Source organism: Sceloporus undulatus, chromosome 2 (genome assembly GCF_019175285.1).
Source record: "Sceloporus undulatus isolate JIND9_A2432 ecotype Alabama chromosome 2, SceUnd_v1.1, whole genome shotgun sequence".
Lineage (NCBI taxonomy): Eukaryota > Metazoa > Chordata > Lepidosauria > Squamata > Phrynosomatidae > Sceloporus > Sceloporus undulatus.
Window position 1 is genome coordinate 3,667,489 of NC_056523.1, and position 8,752 is coordinate 3,676,240.

The 8,752-nt window shown below is 44.3% G+C and overlaps 1 pseudogene; it reads right to left on the reverse strand.

The window, feature by feature from the left end:
• Positions 1–7,291, reverse strand: part of LOC121922955 — a 52,923-nt pseudogene extending 45,632 nt beyond the window's left edge.
• Positions 7,292–8,752: the final 1,461 nt, after the last annotated feature.

Here is an 8,752-nt window from a genome sequence, read left to right on the forward strand (position 1 = left end):
CCTCAAAGGTCACCTGTAAAAGTAAAAAGTCCTCATGTAGAGTCCTCTTCCTTTGGAGATTTTGAAACAGGCTGGATGGCCACCTGTCAGGGTTGCTATGATTGTGTATTCCTGCATGATGGGTTTGGATTGGATTGCACTTAGGGGAATTCTTCCAGCTCTATGATTCTATGAGACTATTATTCAATGAATGACTAAGTGTGATCCACAGTGGGGTGCGTGGAGTGCTCACTGCTAATACACTCCCTCCCTTAACCCCTCCTACGACAGTACCACTGCAGTCATGATGCTACCCATCTAGAGAAATTATGGGGATGGCCAGAGGGTGCAGCCATAAAGGGCAGCAGGATATGTCTATTAAAGCCCTGTAACTATATCCCTACTGACACTCAGGCAGAACAGAACAGGAAGAGAGAAGGGACAATGTAAAAAAACATGCTTTTCTGGGATTCAGAGAAAGGGAGGCAGGGCCCAAAGGACACAGAAGAGATAGGATAAGTGAGAGAATAAAAGGAAGAACAGAGCAGGAGACGAGGAAGGATGCACAACAGAGAGAGGAGGACCAGGAGAGCCTGAGAACAGAGGAGGAGTCCGGGAACTGTATACTAGGCCCGGTATTGACAAAGCAGAGCCAGGCAGATGGGAATAGCAGGGAGATGAATGGGGTAGTGGAATGGCTCTAGGTAGCTGGGATTGAACAAGGGGTGAAGATTACCCTGGTGATGGTGTTGAGGAGGATGGTGAGAATGTGGAAGAAGGGGGTTACAACAGCCACAAGACAGAGTATAGGGGAGTGGTTGTCTTTGGGATAAGAGAAGTGGGCATGCACACTCATGGGGTTCAAGGGAGAAGTGTAAGTGGAAGGAAATGGAGAAGCCCCCTAAGCAAAACTAGTAATCCCTGAGGGAAAGACCCCCTCCCCAGGCATGGCAGAAAAGATGAAGCCTCAGGGAACAAAGGAGGTGTTGGGGTCAGGGTTACAAGAGGCTGCTTCTCAGTTTCTTTTGTGTTTGTGTGTGGACGAATCAGCATAGGGTCACCAAAATGATGAAGAGCCTGGAAACCATGCCTTATGAGGAAAAACGTAGGGAGCTGGGTATGTTTAGCCTGGAAAAGAGACAGTTAAGAGGTGATATGATAGTCCTGTTTAAATATTTGAAAGGGTGTCACATTGAGGAGGGAGCAAGCTTGTTTTCTGCTGCTCCAGAAACTAGAACATGAAACAATGGATGCAAGCTACAGGAAAGGAGATTCCACCTAAACATTAGGAAGTACTTCCTAACAGTAAGAGCTGTTTGATAATGGAACACACTTCCTCGAAGTGTGGTGGAGTCTCCTTCTTTAGAGGTTGTTAAGCAGAGTCTGAGTGGCCATCTGTTGGGGATGCTTTGATTGTGAATTCCTGCATGGCAAGTAGTTGGACTAGGTGGCCCTTGTGGTCTCTTCCAACTCTGATTCTATGATTAACTTAAGTGCTTTTTTTTAGTTGGGGTTGCATGCAACCCTCCATGTCCCCCCCCCCAATTGTACCAATAAAATTATTCTTCAGCAAACGGAAGTGGCTGAGCGAAGCAGTGGCTGTGTGTTGACGGAACCACAAGGGAGAACAGGCCTTTTTTGGAATTACATTAATCAAAAGGGGAGGAAAGCACATGGTGCATCCCAAGTATTATATGATCAGAATACAAATAGAGAGGGACTTTTTTGAATATTCTCCCATCTCTTTTCCTCAGTTTCCTAGATCTTCAAGAATAGAGAATGAGGGAAAAAAACAAGGCTTCAATCTAGGGCCCCCAATGATCTAGATTTCTTGTGTTAAGGGAGACTTTGTTTAACACATGGAAACTTTGCCACATAGGTCTTTCCAGTCTGCATTATTAACAGGCATAAACCTAGGGGAGCCTCACCCAATCAGCAGATTTTTTGGAGTTTCCAGCCTGTAAGGTCAAGTTCTTTTATTATATAAGACTGAGACCACCGCAAGAGCCTGTTCTCATCCTTGACAATAAATATATGAAAATTACAAATTAGACCTTTAGGAATTGCTTCCTTTCACGATGACTCAAAACCAGGTGCCTCCCTCTACCAAAATGGTCAGCCATGTCTAAAAGAAATGGGTTTAATGCTCATGTAGGAATAGAACAAGTCCTTCTGAGGTGGCAACCATTGGCAGTAAGCTGAGTCCCACCACCTCTGGCCCTCATTCAGTGGGAAGAGAACCAAGGACAAGATGGCAGGAAGCACTGATCAACAGAGCCACGGAAGGACCAAGGACCACCCATCATATACCAGACTACCCCCCCCCCCCCCGTGCCATCACAAAGGAGAAGTGAATGTTTACCTGTTCTAAGGTAATCTTTGCTACAGTTTCTTCCATGGAGGAGAAAGTCAATGTAGATTCCCCTGTCCTTGTGTGTTTGGGGACCATCTTGGACCTATGCACACCTGCAGAAAGAACAAATGGAGGTGTTTTACATGTGCACTCATTTATATAGTCTTCCTTGGATCACAAAAGACAAATCAATGGCTTTGGGCACAAATCAAGCTAGAACGTATACTGGAGGGGAGGGGAGGGGATAACCAAATTGAAGCTATTATATTTTGGGCACATAGTGACATGACATGATTTTATTTATGCTTTGATTATATATTCCTGAATGGTGGTGGGCGGGGGTTTGTACTGGATGGCCCTTGGGGGCTCTTCCAACTCTGAGTCTATGATTAATAATAAAGCCACTTCCCAGTCAAGTTCATAATTGGACTCATAAAACTAAAGTATCCCCCTTACACCTCACCACAAGATCAGAGTCACGTTTAAATTCAAATCAGGCCAATCTGCCCATCTGGTGATACTGGGAGTGCACATGAGTGTTTATTCCTCCCACAGTAAGCCTCCTAGAGTGTTTTCCTCTCATTTAAATGACGTCCTTCTCTGGAGTAGGTTGTTGTGAAGAGAAGGTGGGAATGAGGATCCTGTTTGCCTTCCAGAATCCCTGCCTACATTCACAAGTGAGGGGTTCTTGAAAAACTGCGAGAGAAATCTGGGTTTCATATGGGCTGCCTGCTGCCTGGGCACAGAGGTATGCTATAAAATCTGCCTTAAGAAAATTACATTCTGGGCCTATCTCAGCAGCAAAGATAATGCAATAATCTCTGGAGACTCTCCAGGCCCCCACCATTGACACTGAAATGGGTCCGCTTTCCCCTCCATCTGTTTCACAAAACAATCAAATATGGGAATCCCCCATCCCCATTACTTTTCTCTCCAGCCATCTCTAGGCGCCCGTCTCCCCTTTCCTTTCCTTCCCTACCATGAAAATTCAGACAGACCCCTTTCAGAAATTAGCCCTGGATCCTTCCTCCTGTTCAACATTTCTTCCACCTCCCTAGGAAGCTGAGCTCACTGCATGGAGGACTGGTGGCAAGAGGGTGGCTGGCCCTCTCCTCCCTGCAAACATATAATTTGCACTTGAGAGGATTCCTTTGAACAGAGCTGAAGCCTTGCCAAACTCAGTGAAGCTCAAAATTGGACTCAAACCACAAGTATCCCACTTACCCCTGATTCCAAGATCCGAGTCCATTTTAAATTCAGATCAGGCCAACTTGCCCATCTGGTGATATTTTGAGTGTTAAGTTCCTCCCAGAGTAAGCCTTGAAGCTTCTCTCTCTCTCAGTTAAATGGCTTCTCTGGTGTAGATTGTTGTAAAGATCTGGGCTGGAGGTTAAGGATCTTATTAACCTCACAGACTCCCCCTCTACACTGGAGGGATTGGTTGCTTAGTGCGTTTATCACCCCAGCAGGAGTTTTGGGGTCCCTCTTCCTCCTCTCTCCTGGCGGCTTCCTTCTTGGCTTTACCTAAACACCTACAGTGACCCTGCACGCACAACTCTACTTACACAATCTTGAGCTGAACACTGATGTTTCACAGACCAAAAAGCCTAACAGCTTCCAGTGAGGACATTAGAGCCAGATTGCTGTAGTAGTTTCAGCATTGGGTTATGATTCTGAAAAGACGGGTTTGAATTCCTGCTCAGCCATAGAAACTCCTTGGGTGACCTTGGACAAGTCACATGCTGTCACACTCAGAGGAAGGGAAGGGGATACCTCCTCTGAACAACCATTGCCAAGAAAGCCCCATAATAGGGTTGCCTTAAGTTAGAAATGGCTTAAAGGTACACAATAATAAAAACAAAGAGACACAGGATTCTGAACAAAGATTGTTCATCCATACCTTGCAAGGGGCTCCCTCCATCACACTCCTGCTGGATGGCCCTCCATTGAGGATTCTGCCTGGCGTCCAATGGAGACTTCTCAGCCACAGGGAGTTCAGAGTGAATTTCTAACAAGGGATTCTTGGCCTGAAACAGCGGTCAGGATTAAAGACATGGAATTTGGAGAAGGGTGGGAAAATGGCAAAGGTTTTTGTGTTTGTATGCTATGAGACATCCACCTTCAAACAAGTCAGGAAAAGGTCAACAGCTCATACTTGAAAAGGTGACATATCATAGAATAACAAACCTCTGACTATAGAAAATTGGAGACTTAAAATACAAGAAATGAAAGAAATGGACAGGCTTACAAGATTGTTAAATAGCAAACCAGAGGAGGACTGGAAACTGGAATGGAACCCGGTAATAAAATATTGTGAAAAAGTCTTTGATATCAAGGAAAGTTTATGGATATGTTAATAGTAGAGAAATGAAAGAGAAAATATATGGCTTATAATCAATGAGAACAAATTGTAAATGTAGAAAAGAAATATAAACTCAAAAAGATTAATCAATTAGTAAGCAGATAAAATAAGAAACGATTTAAAGTAGAGGTCGTTTTTTTATGTTTTTTTTGTGTTTTGTGGGAGTTGCTGTTTTATGATGATATTTATAGTACCATTTTTGTTGTGTTCTGTCTTCTCCTTTTTTGTGTTGTTGGTTTTTTTGTATGTTGAATTGAAATAAAAAAAAAAGAAAAGGTGACATATCACATATGAAATAAGAGCTCAAAAATCTGGGATACAGCATGACCCTTGTGTTAATACTTTTTATAACTTCATTGTATATGCTGGAATAAAAGCAATTCCACAGAGCCCACAGCCTGAACATATGAAGTCCTGGGAAATCCTGCTTTGACATATAATAGAAGTCTTCTTGTAGATCCATGTTTATTATATTACATATATTATATATAATAGATATTATATAGATATAGATATATTATTCCAACATAGCAAATCACCAACAACAGTATTGTGGCCACAAACTATACAGGTAGTTATATCTATACAGCAGTAGTAGGTTTTCATTTTTATTTCTCCATATGTTTGTTACAGTTCTTTAAAACACACACACAATTTGGAGAAACAAAAATGAAAAACAACCATTTATTTATTTGTCACATTTATACCCCGCTCTTCAGCCACAAAGGTTCTCAGAACTGCATACAGATAGTTAATTAGTCATGTCTTTTAACTTTTGTACATGATTAATGTGATTTTATATAGTTTTTAGATGATTTTAACTGTTTTTGATATTATTGTAATAATGTTGTTATTGTTTCTGAATCTATGAGCTACCTTGGCTCCCTTTGGGGAGAAAGGCAACATATAAATTAATTAAATAATAATAAAATTAATACTGTATAGATATACTTATGCGTAGAGCCTGTGGTTACACTATTGTTGGTGATTTGTTATAGTGGAATAACAACAGAACTTTGGAATAAAAGTAAAATGAAATGAAAAGAAAAAAGTCAGCAACAGTAAAAACACTTTACCCTTTAGAGCAAGAGCAGGCTATGAGTTGGTGGAAGCCCATTCTGCTCCTGAACCTGTCTGGTTGTGTGGCAGTGCCAGCAGAGAAATCTGGCACTTCCTTTGAAAACCTGATACACAGGGAACATCAACCTGTTTTGAAGCAGAATTGCCCTTCTCAGAGGCTTTGGGAACTGATTCCACTTCATCATAAGGTGGACTCTCTCCACGCTGCTCCTTATCAAAGCCAATCTGGGGGCACCACATTTCAGCAAAATCTCCTCAAGGGGGCTTTGCCCCCTGAAGTCTTCATAGGCTCAATAAAGGCAGCCCAGAGCCAAATCTTGCTCACCTTGGCCCCAGGAGGAAATGCTCTCACCTGCTGCTCTTTCGCCTTCTTCTCTGCCTCTGCCTGACTCAGGAGGAAACCCTCTGCCAGGGCCACTGCCTGGGAACAGCTCTCTGCCCCACATTCCCTGACCCAGTTCTCCATCTCTGGGGGCAAGATGCTCAGGAACTGCTCCAAGATCACCAGGTCCAGGATCTCATTTTTTGTGTGTCGCTCTGGCTTCAGCCACTGACAGCAGAGACGGTGGATTCGGCTGCAAACTTCTCGGGGCCCTTTGCCCTCCTTGTAGGAGAACTGTCTGAAGTGCTGGCGCTGTGTGGCTGAGCTGGCAAAGTCCTCCTCCAGGGACTCCTGGACTGTCCTCTCCCAGAATCCCTTTCTAATGTCATCACTGAGGGCATCAGGGCCTCTTCCTCCTTCAAGACCAACTGAATCTGGTTCATCCATTTATGTTTGTTTACACCAATGAAGCCACAAACAGAATCAAAGTTACTCCTCTTCTGTCCCTCTAAAGGCAAAGATGTCTCTAAGAGGCTCTACTGCAATACAGTACTCTGTAAAACCAATACATTTTGTTATTATTGATATTTTCAGGCATTTACAGGGATATTTCTGCCTTCTTTTTTCTTTCTTTTTAGTCATGATATTAGTTTGTGGTGTTCATGGGCCCACTGGTCTCTCTCTTGTGCCTACCTCACTGGGTAGTTGTGAAGGTAAAAGAGTCAGGAACGTTTATCCTCTCAGAGCTCCTTACTATATTTCTAACTAGCAGTACCTGGCTACGCATTGCTGTGGCCTAGTCTGGTTAAATGGAAAAGAAAGAAAAGAGAAAGCGCATGTTTCTAAAGTATTTAACTTCACAATGCTTGTGGGTATACAACATTTTTATTGTTCCACTGTCTGTGTAGATATAGAGATTGTCTGGTTTGCCAACTCTAGAACACGCAACATACAATTGTCCGTGTGAGAAGCAATCCGTGTCTAGATCTAAACCACACAATTCTAAAGATTGGCCCTGAGCTTTGTGGATGGTGATTGCAAACGCCAATCGAATTGGGAATTGCAATCTCTTAAACCGAAATGGCATATCCATTGGAGAGTATTGCTGTTACTTCCAACAGATGGCACTGCTTTTTAAAAGAAACCTATTTTTACCTGTGACATCTCTATATAAAAACGTATTAGATCTATACAAACATGTGTGCTTTTGAGTGGATCGTTGTGTCAAAATTTCAGTCAAGAACTTTGGGAGATTCACGATTTTGAACAAATGAAAATTTACCTTTTTATTTATATAGAGGAGAGACATTTTTAAGCCAGAGAGAGTATTTTTAAAATCAGATTTCTTCTCCTTGTGCTTATTTTCTTAAAGCTAGTTTTATTTAACTAGTTAACTAGTTATTTTCTGAAAACTAGTTTTAAACATCATTGTACCACTAGCCTTGGTAACAGAAAGAGGCTTTCTCTCCTAATGGACTGTTTAAGCTTGTTTTCTGCTGCTCCAGAGACTAGGACCTGAAGCAATGGATGCAAGCTGAAGGAAAAGAGATTCCACCTCAACATTAGGAGGAACTTCCTGAGAGTAAGGGCTGTTCGACAGTGGAACAAACTCCTTCCTCGGAGTGTAATGGAGTCTCCTTCCTTGGAGGTCTTCAAGCAGAGGCTGGATGACCATCTGTCACTGGGGATGCTTTGATTGTGATTTCCTGCATGGCAGAATGGGGTTGGACTGGATGGCCTTTCTTGCGGTCTCTTCCAACTCTATCATTCTATGATTCTATGGTGTAAAGAATGGCTGAATTGTCCCATGGATTTCCAGGGGTCTTTTTAAAGGATAAATAAAAGCATAACCAAAACATTGTGGGAGAAACAGGGGGCTGGTGGTCTTCCTTCCTTTTTTCTCTCTTTCTCTGCCTGGCATCTCAGCCCCAGGAAGAAAGGCCCTCTCCCCCTTGTGCCCCACATGGAAGCTGCCCCCCTTCCTCCCCTGCAAGAGAAAGGCAGATGGGGGCTCCCCAAGGGAACTGCCCTCTTCCCCCTTTCCATGAGGGTCCTGGGGGAGAGGCTGGGGATGCAGAGGGGCTCCTCCATTGCCAGGCCCTTTCCCTGGGGAGAAAGAGGGCAAAGGAGGGGCAGCCCTTCCTCCTCCTCCCCCCAGAAGCCAGGTCTCTATGGGGCTCCCTTCATCCCCCCCCCCCCCATTCCCCCTCTTTCCAGCCTCTCTCTCTCTCTGGGGAGCAGGGCTTCCCTCCTTCCTTTCCTCCCTCGCTCCCTGAGAGCCTTCCCTCCATTCCTAGAAGGGACCCCCATCCTCTCCATCCCTCCTGACTCCAAACAAACCACCCGCTGCTCTCTCCCCCACTTAGGGCGCCCCTCCCTTACCTCCTCCTCCTCCTCTTCTCTCCTGCGTCACCCACTGGGCCTCTCCTCCCCCTTCCCAACACGTGATCTTGCAAACATCTCCTGCCTCTCTAGGAACCCCAGCCCTCCGCTCTCTCTCCCCCCCTTGGAGGAGGACTCTCTAGGAATCTGAGCCTCTCTTCTCGCTCCCCTTGCAGGACTCTCTAGGAGTCTGAGCTTCTCTTCTCGCTCCCCTTGCAGGACTCTCTAGGAATCTGAGCCTCTCTTCTCGCTCCCCTTGCAGGACTCTCTAGGA